Source organism: Ostrea edulis, chromosome 7, assembly GCF_947568905.1.
Source record: "Ostrea edulis chromosome 7, xbOstEdul1.1, whole genome shotgun sequence".
In the NCBI taxonomy this organism is placed as follows: domain Eukaryota; kingdom Metazoa; phylum Mollusca; class Bivalvia; order Ostreida; family Ostreidae; genus Ostrea; species Ostrea edulis.
Window position 1 is genome coordinate 70640162 of NC_079170.1, and position 11287 is coordinate 70651448.

The window sequence follows — 11287 nt, forward strand, 5'->3', positions numbered from 1 at the left end:
AGACTGTGTACTTTATGTTCTTCAGATAGTGTAGAAGATGAATGTCACATTTTACTTCATTGTTTCTCTTATTCAAATCTTAGAGTAATCTTTTTTACCAGTATCGGATTTAACCCCACTGGGATCAATATGTCAGATTTAGACAAAACAAAATTTCTATTATTAAATTTCCCAAGACAAACTGCAAAATTCCTGTTCTCCGCATACACCTACAGACAGTCTATCATATACCATAATAGTATAAGTCATGTGTAATACATGTACCACTGTATTTATTATTTAATGTGTGTGTGTGGGGGGGGGGGGGGGGTTCTGTTAAAAGTGACATATAGGCCCGATGGGCCGGGTGTTTAAATTCCTAAATTCCTATTATTCTGTTTAATATATAACACATTTCACTATAATAAATAATTTACTTACTTACTTACTTACATTCCTAGATGTATTTGTGTTCGATTACCTCGCATGCTTGTAACATTTGGGCACTAAACTGTATGCGAATATTTGTCGCATATAGTACTTGTTCACAAAATTCAGGACTAGTTAATTTTGGAATCAGCATATCTTATATTTTATAATATGAATTTAATGCAGTGCAGTTTGAAACCATGCAAAGTTTCACACATTAGAAATGAATTCAGCAATCTAATACAAACATCCACTGATGAACACTTCTCAATTTAAGTTCCTGAGAGTACATATTGTAACCTGAAAGTATATTTACTGTTATTTAGAAGTTTGAATCTAAACCTACAACATTTGCAAAATCTGCATCTACTCAACAATACAATTCGGTGTGCATTATTTCGACAATAAGTTCTATGGGGATGTATTCTACACAACTCGATCAAGAACTCGGGTATTGGTAGTAAATTAAAGCAAATTTAATTAGATAATATCTTCACCATCTCTATATTATTATAACCCTAAAAAATATATATCCATGCACTTTGGAAGTGATATCATACAAATGAACATGATATAAGCATACAATAATCGTGCAAACTTAGAAGCTTTCAAATGTGTACTGTTGATTTAAAAAAAAATATTTACGAATTTTTCACTTCATGCATATATCACTGTTGCATGATACATATGGGAAATAGGTTACATGGATATTTTCACACATATTCATTTTGAAATACGAACTCAATAACATAAGGTATACTGTCTACATTTCATATTCATCTTATTCTTTTGTGTAAGCATATATATGATGTAAACTTCTTTTTCAGAGAGAGAGAGAGCGAGAGAGAGAGAGAGAGAGAGAGAGAGAGAGAGAGAGAGAGAGAGAGAGAGCTACATAAGTATTATTTTCTTGGTAACATATTTTGATAACTATAATACATGTACATGTAGATCTAGATATGATTTACAATGTATCTATTGATCAAACCAAACAACACACAAAAAGAAAAGAAAGAAAAAAGAAACACAATCGTATTTGATGAAAAAGTACCTATAGACCTACATGTATATACTGATCATGCATATGAGTTTTCACATATTCTCTGCCAGTGAATTTCATAATCATCATGTCTACAGTTTCTTAGCAGCAAGTACTTCTCAACCACAATTCTGTTCGTAACTATTTTTCTAATCGCAGATATATGTACTTGCGGACTATTTTGATATTTACAAGAAAATATATATTGTTTTACTACAAGCAAATCAAATTTTGAATGTCTAACTGTTGATTTTTATTATACATTTGTAGAATCAATATTTTATTTTTACTGACATGCATCCCGACTGAGATATTAATTATAGAAAAAGAAACTTAAGCAATTACTTGAATTTAGTATGTAGTTCCTGTGTTTCATCTATCATCTAAGGATTTCAACGGTTTAGTTCAGTAAAAATTGAGACTCCAGTAGTTAAGAAACCACTTTAAATGAAAGTAGATGGCTGAGGGGCACACGTACATGTACATGTGTTTACAAATATCCTTGACAATTGCGAGGCGAAATTAATGTGTTGCTAAGAAAAAAGCAGTTCATTCTTCAAAACATTTCCATGTATTTGGTTATCTCACATGCAGAATGTCCAGTCTTGTATATACCATTGCTTTATAGCTCATATTGTGAGAACAGAGAAAAGTCGGGCAGAAGAGGGGCACCTTATAATACCCCATAAAGATGCAGAAGAAAGTTTGTGTGACTGTATGCTACACCGGTATTGAGTTTATTTCATGATTTTTAGACCTCTAATAAACGTAAACTTTTCATTATAACACAACATAAAGCACACTACAGATTATTTACATTTAAAATTGTAAACAAAGGGCGGCCATTTTGAACTTAGAGTCGCAGGGACGCTATTTAAAAAAATTCTATGATATAGAAAAACGATGCAGAAATTTAACACATGCATGATTTTTTAAATTCAGACGTTTGTGAAACAATTTACACACAAAATAAATTATATATCTATAAAAGTATGTTTTCCCATAAATCCTCTCCTGATCGCTGATTGGTTGTAATTTTCGGCGGGCAAAATTGATTGTTGTTTGTGAGAGAAAACCTAGCGTGACTCAAATGGAACCATGTCATGTTTTGATTGAATGGAAGATCCAAAGATTTTTCTGAGAATAGGAGACGTCTACTGTTGTTGGGCATCATTCAGGTATGTCTTTTAGAGGGTATTGAGTAAAAATTTCTGGAACTTTTTAAAACAATCTTCCATTATGCATCCTCACTGAATATTTTAGTATGAGTCTGTCCATAGCCAATACTGGCAATTGCCGTCTCATTTAAACGATTTTTGACGGGATATCATGTTATCTCTGACTATACAAATTTTCATTTTCTCATAAAAGAGCAATGATATTTAATATTCATTTCATAATCACAACAGACCACATCAAAACATGCTTGATATTCACCTTTTAGAATTTTGAATGCAAAAAAAAAATATTAAAAAATATCCTGTCCCGATTCGGAAACAGGACGTTATCTAACCTATTCTTTCTCTCTATATATCATTGTAGGTATTTCCGGTGTTGACTTGAAACGTTTTTATTCACGATGTTGTTGCGGATTCATCATTGCATTTGCATGGGGTAGTGCATATGTTGTGTGTGGCCTTCTAAACGATAAATCTATGGATTAAAGGATGAACAGGTCGATGCAGGAATATTCATTCTAATGATAAGGAAATACGAAATGCAAGGACAACCTCCAAGCATGTAGTATGCCTTAGATCTATACAATGGTGGAATGTTCCAGTAAGTGGTGAAAGGTTTTACATATAACGTTTGATTTTGTGTTGTGATTACAAGGTCCTTATATAGATCTAGTTTATGTGAAATTTGAAATGGTTTTGCATTGTAGTCTTTGAGAAATTTAGTGGGGGGGGGGGGGTTATTACGTATAATACTGTATACAGTGATGTATGTAGGGACCAAATGATATTACGACTATTGCATATTAGCCATACAAATATCTACAAACTATTTCCAGTTAACCATCCGAATTTTTTAGTCCTAGAAATAGTTTCTATTCTCAATTATGGTGCAGCATCAAATTAAAGATGAGAAGTAAATCCTGTGCCAATCCCTCAGCATTAGAAGTGAAAGGCACAGGTGTTTTAGGCATGATGTTAAAACCAAAGGCCCCATATCACGGTAGGTATTGGCACGATAAAGAACCCTCACTGCTACACAACTAAGTTAAGGCTAATCCCTCCAAAAGTCTCAGTCTACCTTCAAGTTGAGCAATGCACTTCACACCATACAATGTCACAATGAAAAAGTAAGTCACAACGCGCAGGGCTATATATTCATATCATTGGGAAAATGTTGCAATATTTTAGCTGTATTGACCAAGGCTATCAAGTTCTAAGCTGTATACAAATTTGTTTAAAATTTTCTGTCATATGATATATTTTTCTCTTTGGTATTGTAGCAATTTCAAATTTTCAGTATAGAACATGTGCAAAGATATTATTCATATGATTGATTGATTGATTGATGTTTTCCGCCACACTCAACAATTTTTCAGTTATATGGTGGCGCCCAGTTTTTATTGGTGGAAGAGAGAACCCAGATACAATGTACCTGGGAAGAGACCATCAACCTTCCGAAAGTAAACTGGGAAACTTTCTCACTTAACGGCATGAGTGGGATTGAAACCCTCGCCAACAGAGGTGAGAGGCCGCGTGATTTTGAGCTCGATGCTCTAACCACTCGGCCACGGAGGCCCCTTATTATTCATATGATATTATGACGTTGAAATCACCCGTAATTTATACATATAGTTTGTATTAATCCGAAATATTTGACGTTTTCCTGGCTTTTGATATTTACTGTGCCAGGAAAATGTCAGAACCGGCACCATTACGTAAACTGGAATCGTTTTATTGATTAATTATGAGTTTAACATTGAATTCGACTCCAAAGTATTTAAAATCGGCCCGAGAATGCCGCCTCCAAAAGGTGAATTTCCAGTTTACGTAATGGAGCCGGTTCTGACGTTTTCCTGGCACGGTAAATATCAGGGGTTTTAATTTTTTTTTCCTCGATTACTTTTTACTAAAACAACATTTTTTGACTAAAGAAAGTAAATTTAAAAGTTTTCAATTTCAAAATGTACATATCCTCCATTTTCATCCTCATCAAATTTTTCTGGTGTAGCATTCCTTCTTAATTGACACCCATCTGTTGACAAAAATAACTTTTGTCATCAATGTCTTTTCTCATAAAAATACAATCCACCACCCAACCTACATTTTTTGGTGACCCTGGATATTAATTAATCTACTCACTTGCTATTGTCTAACTATACTGATGAATTTAGGTACTCGAATGCATTGAGTTAGACCACTAGAAAGGTAGTAGTTCTGAAATCTAACACATAAACTGGTGTATATAGTCATAATGATCTTGGTGGCCTCTAGTCAAATAATGTGTCCTGTATTATATAATTTTCTTTGAAATTGTCAGATGTCTGCTAGTTTTTTATGTAATCATGTGCATATAGATAAACACATATATGCATTTATAAACAATGTCACATGTACACAAAATAAATCTAATTAAAATTACTGTACCAAAAACACTACCAGCAATAAAATTTGCTATTTTAGAATCCTGAAGTGATCTTGTACATGTAAATGCATGCAGTGGTGGATTCAGGATTTGTTAAAGGGGGGATAGGGCTCCAGGGTTTTGAGGCATTTTAGGTAACTTGTAAGGTTTATTCTAGTTATAAATACATCTACAACATAATAGAATTATTATATGATAATAAGTAATGGATTTGCTTATCTTCATGTGCTTGTGTGTATATATATATATATATTATGTCAAATCCTATACCACTATTTCTTTTATTAGCTCACCTGAACTGAAAGCTCAAGTGAGCTTTTCTGATCGACTGTTGTCCTTCATCTGTCCATCTGTAAACTCTTTACATTTTTACATCCTTGGGTGAAGGGCTTTCAAGTTTGTTCAAATGAAGGGTCATGTCCCCTTCAAAGGGGAAATAATCACAAAAATGCAAAAAATAGGGTGGGGTCATTTAAAAATCTTATCAAGAACCACTGGGCCAGAAGAGCTGAAATTTACATGAAAGCTTCCTGACTTAGTGCAGATTTAAATTTGTTAAAATCATGGCCCCGTGGGGTAAAATGAGGCGACATTAGGGGATTGAAATTTTACATACAAATATATAGGGAAAATCTTCTTAATAATTACTGGGCCAGGAAAGTGGGAATTTACATCAAGGCTGTCTGGCACAGATTCAAGTTTGTAAAAATCATTGTCCCCGGGGGTAAGATGGAGCCACAGTAGGGGATCAAAATCTTGCATACAAATATATAGGGAAAATCATTAAAAATCACTTGCCAGGGAAGTTTACATTTACACGAAAGCTTCATGACATAGTGCAGATTCAATTTTGTAAAAATCAGGGCCCCTGGGAGTAGGTTGGGGCCACAATAGCGATCAAAGTTTTACATGCGAATAGGAAAAATCTTAAAATATGAGCCAAGGTGACTTAGGTGAGCTATGTGGCCCAATGGCCTCTTATTTATTTTTGGTCTCAATGTGTGTGCGTTTTTATATCAGCCACTGGCAAAGTGAAGACAGAATTGAGCAAAGTAACGATGTGTCTACTCAGTCTTGATATACCATATGTTACATAAGATTAATTTTTGTTTACTGTTTTTTTTAGAACTAGATGAGCAGAAGATGCATTCCATGACTGACTCCCCATATGATATGAAAGAGAGCCCATGAGAATGGAACCAACTTTCAGTGTTACAATGGATGAACACTCCTCCTGTCACAAGTCCATCTTGATTCAGTAAAGTGGTAGTCTATTTATCTAGGAAGCAACAAGACGGATCTGGACAAGGACCATATTGACTCAAGTTTTGGTGTCAGAAGACCATTTTGATTAAACATGTTAAAAGCACCACAGAAGTAAGAAGCTAGGATACCAGTTTTATGTGAGCATACCATTTAAGGATTCATTACTGAACAGTTGAAGGATAGTCACTATGACAAGAAAATGGAACAATTGTAATGAGCATTGGGGTCCATGTATTTAGAGCTTTCCATTTTTCTGTTGAAAGTCATATTGATATTGTTCTGTTTATTATTTTTTCTTACCATCAAAATGCTATCACTCTTTAAGACATATTGAAACACTTTATAGCTCACCTGAACCGAAGGTTCAAGTGAGCTTTTCTGATCACATTTTGTCCGTCGTCCATCTGTAAACTTTTCACATTTTCGACTTCTTCTCCAGAAGCACTGGGCCAATTTCAACCAAACTTGGCCAAAAGCATCCTTGGGTGAAGGGCTTTCCAGTTTGTTCAAATGAAGGGTCATGTCCCTTTCAAACGGGAGATAATACAAAAAATGCAAAAATAGGGTGGGGTCATTTAAAAATCTTCTTCTCATGAACCACTGGGCCAGAAGAGCTGAAATTTACCTGAAAGCTTCCTGACATATCGCAGATTCACGTTTGTTCAAATCATGGCCCCCGGGGATAGGATGGGGCCACAAGGGGGGATCAAAGTTTTACATACAAATATATAGGGAAAAACTTTAAAAATCTTCTTCTCAAGAACCACTAAGCCAGAAAAGCTGAGATTTACATGAAAGCTTCCTGACATAATGCAGATTCAAGTTTGTTCAAATCATGGGCCCCGGGGGTTGAATGGGGCCACAATAGGGGATCAAAGTTTTACATACAAATATATAGGAAAAATCTTTAAAAATCTTCTTCTCAAGAACCACTGAGCCAGAAAAGCTGATTTTTACATGAAAACTTTCTGACATAGTGCAGATTCAACTTTGTTCAAATCATGGGCCCCAGGGGTTTGATGGGGCCACAATTGGGAATCAAAGTTTTACATACAAATATATAGTTAAAATCTTCTTCTCAATAACCACTGAGTCAGAAAAGCTGATATTTACAAGAAAACTTTCTGACATGGTGCAGATTCAAGTTTGTTCAAATCATGGCCCCCGGGGGTAAGATGGGGCCACAAGTCGGGGAGGGTCAAAGTTTTACATACAAATATAGGAAAAATCTTCTTCTCAAGAACCATTGGGCCAAAGAAGTTGACATTTACATGAAGGCTTTCTGACGTAGTGTAGATTCAAGTTTGCAAAAATCGTAGCCTCCAGGGGTAGTTGGGGCCATAATTGGAACTAAGGTTTTACATGCAAATATATATGGAAAGTCTTCAAATATGGGCCAAGGTGACTCAGGTGAGCGATGTGGCCCATGGGCCTCTTGTTAGTTCATAATACAATGCTTTTTGAGAAATAATCAGATATCAACCTACATACTTGAATTTTGAATCTGATCCTTGTTTTTATTACTTTTGTCTAACTTTAAATTCTATGAACATCAAACATTTGCTAAGCACTGACTTGCTTTAAAAAAAACTGTTATTGCTATTCTTAGTTACTAAATCGAAAGATACAGAGACACAAAACATTTACTCATGAATTCACTTAAAAAAAAAATCCAGTGAGAGATCAATCAAAGGGATCTGAAGACCCTTAAACCTGGTTATTGTCCTTGAATGTCTGCAGTTTTTTTGTTTGAGCGCTAGCTTTTCTCAAATACAGTAGATGTTTTGTGACCTTGAATTCTTGTCAACTCCAGTTACCATCCCATTAATTTTATGTTTTGACTTGAATATCTTTGATACTATTACATGTACTCAGTTTAGGTTTTCTTAATTCTGGTTCTTACTCTTTTGACCTTGAATTTAGGGTCAAAGGTCAAGGCCATACATATATTTTCTAATGTTTGCATTTTTCAAACAAATTGAGCATTTTAAATCAAAGTCACCTCTCTTTTACAAAGCACTATGATACGATCTCTTAGAGGTTGTGTTTAGTCCCCTACCGACAAAATGGAAAGGGACTTTAGGTTTGCACTCCGTCCGTCTGTCTGTCAGATCAGTTTTAAGCACTTTTTGCTCTGTTCTTACAGATATACATTTGATATTTAGTACACTGCTTTGCCATAACAAGTTACAAATCTAGTTTGAATTTTATCTCAGTCCGTTGTACATCAAACTTGGTGCTCAAGTACATTGTAAGGAGTAAGTGACCTCCATTGATTTTGATGTAGCATGGTCAAAGATCAAGTGTCAAACTGGACACAGGAATACACCTTCTACTCAATATCTTGAAAATCGTTTGTTTGACAGACATCAAACTTAGTACACCGGTACATCCTAAAATGAAGATGACCCTTAGTGATTTTGAGGTGACATGGTCAAAGGTCAAACTGGACGTAGGAAGATACTGACCACTCAATATCTTGAGAACTCTTTGCTTGACAGACATCAAACTTGGTACATTGGTACATCTTAAGAAGTAGATGACCCTTAGTGATCTTGAGGTCACATGATCAAAGGTCAAACTGGACATAGGAAGATACTGACCACTCAATATCTTGAGAACTTTTTGCTTGACAGACATCAAACTTGGTACACTGGTACATCTTAAGAAGTAGATGACCTGTAGTGATTTCGAAATCACATGGTCAAAGGTCAAACTGGAAATAGGAAGATACTGACCACTCAATATCTTGAGAACCCTTTGCTTGACAGACATCAAACTTGCTACCCTGGTACATCTTAAGATAAATGACCCTTAGTGATTTTGAGGTCACATGGTCAAAGGTCAAACTGGACATAGGGAGGTACTGTCCACTCAATATCTCGAGAACCCTTTGCTTGACAGACATCAAACTTGATACACTGGTACATCTTAAGAAGCAGATGACTCCAAAGGATTTTGAGGTCACATGGTCAAAGGTCAAACTGGACATAGACAATACTGACCACTCAATATCTTGAGAACCCTTTGCTTGACATACATCAAACTTGGCACACTGGTACAGCATAAGAAGAAGATGACCCCTAATGATTTTAAGGTCAAAGGTCAAGGGTTAAACTGTACATAGTAATATATTGTCTCCTATACTTTAAGAATTATTTGATTGATTGACACTAAACTTGGTACACTGGCAAAGCATAATGAGTAGATGACCCATATTGATTTTTAGGTCACATGGTCAATCCACTCCTGACATAGGAAGATATTGTCTTCTCAATATTTTTAATTGGTGATACTACTATAAAATTAGATGATGCATGTGTATAACCCTTTTCAATTTTGCACCATGGGGGCATATATGTTTTACAAACATCTCTTGTTTGGATTTGAATTAATAGTTTTGAAATTTTTGGATTCTGTACTCATTGATGTTTGGGGAACATCTTTAAAGATCCCAATTGAGAATTATATAACAATTTATTTTCATAGAAATTAGGTTTGTGTAAAGGACAGTCAGATATAATATGAAATTTACTGTATAAAAAGAAGTGTTAGTACACATGATGTGTTAAACAAGATACTGAGTGCTAGAATGACATTTCTTTGGATTCTATGTAGAAGTATCCTATATACGAATATTACTAGTATAAGTTCACCATAAGTATTGTTATAATTCATTGCACATCTTTTTACAGAAACTAAAGAGTCGAAAGGCCCAGCTGGAGAGAAATTCCCATTTCTCGACCAAGGACAAAAAAAAAAAAAGATTAAAAAGGTGCTGACTAAGGAGGCAACGTCTCCAGAAGTAACGGATGATGAGAAAGCCACCCAGAGGAAGGTCTTACCATTTATATGGGAGTCATCCCTGCTGCGTAATGTTAAGTGCGACCTGGACAGAGAGTATGCTGAATCTTTGCAACTTCAATCAAATAGACAAAAAGCCAAGGCCATTAGAAGTAGAACGGAAATGACTATGACCCCACCACCTAGGAGCATTCAAGAGTGGACCGTTTCCTCTACTTATAAATGATGCTATTACTGTTAATAGTTATATTTAATTTCCTCATTTCTAGCTCACCTGAGCCAAAGGCTCAAGGTCACAATTAATACTTTTATACCATTATAACCAGTTTTTATTAAATTTTAATAATGCTGTTGAAGGAGAATTGCAATTTTTTGGATGTTTATAATTGACACTGTTTAAGTATGTCTAGCATCTTAAAAAGTGAGATGACCTATATATTTCATTTCATAATTTATTAATTTTAACTTAAATTGAAATAAATGCATTTTTGATACTTTTATCAGAGAATATTGCAAGTATGGAGTTACCTTGATATATTTATACAGATTTGTTCTGCTTTAGTACTAGTGTATCAGTATTATTACATCAAGTTCATTTGTGTGAATATTATAATATTTAAGAATGAATAAAACTGTCAAATTGTGGCTTGTATTCTCTGTACAGTAGAAGGTCTTTGAGCATCAAGTTGGAAACTTGATATCAAATGCATGTATGCAGAAACCATTTGCATATCAGTAGCTTATGCATGCGGAAACTTGATGTAAACTTTGTGGAAACTTGACGTAAACCATATATAAACCAATATAGTTTATGTATGCGTAAACGTATGATAAACCATATATGCATGTTGATGGTTTACGCCTGCGGAAACTGATGATAAACCATATGTATGTCAGTGGTTTATGGCTGCGTAAACTCGCGGAAACTTGAGGTTTCAGCAAGTTTCCGTTGCGGAAACCATATGGATTCGTGGACACCCTAAGTTTCCGGAGTGCGGAATCTTGCTGAAACTTGAAGTTTCCAAGCGGAAACTTGGCAGAAACCTTATGTATACCTAAGTTTCCGCAGTGTTTCAGCCTTGCGGAAACTGCATTTTTCATCATGTATAGGGGTATAAAAATAGATGGTACATTGGATGAACAGAAACTGTAATATCATGTAGAATTATA

The 11287-nt window shown here is 34.9% G+C and overlaps 1 long non-coding RNA gene across 7 annotated transcripts; it reads left to right on the plus strand.

Annotated features, from left to right (window-relative positions):
* Positions 1-1107: 1107 nt before the first annotated feature.
* Positions 1108-10762, plus strand: LOC125671053 (uncharacterized). 7 transcript variants are annotated; one of them, XR_008797258.1, is made up of 4 exons: positions 1108-3226; positions 4002-4146; positions 6174-6450; positions 10009-10762. It is a non-coding gene; the product is annotated as an uncharacterized LOC125671053 (long non-coding RNA). The 7 variants fall into 7 exon arrangements; XR_008797261.1 differs by lacking the exon at positions 4002-4146 and adding an exon at positions 5086-5181 and having other exon boundaries at positions 2901-3226; XR_008797263.1 differs by lacking the exon at positions 1108-3226 and adding an exon at positions 3375-3625.
* Positions 10763-11287: the final 525 nt, after the last annotated feature.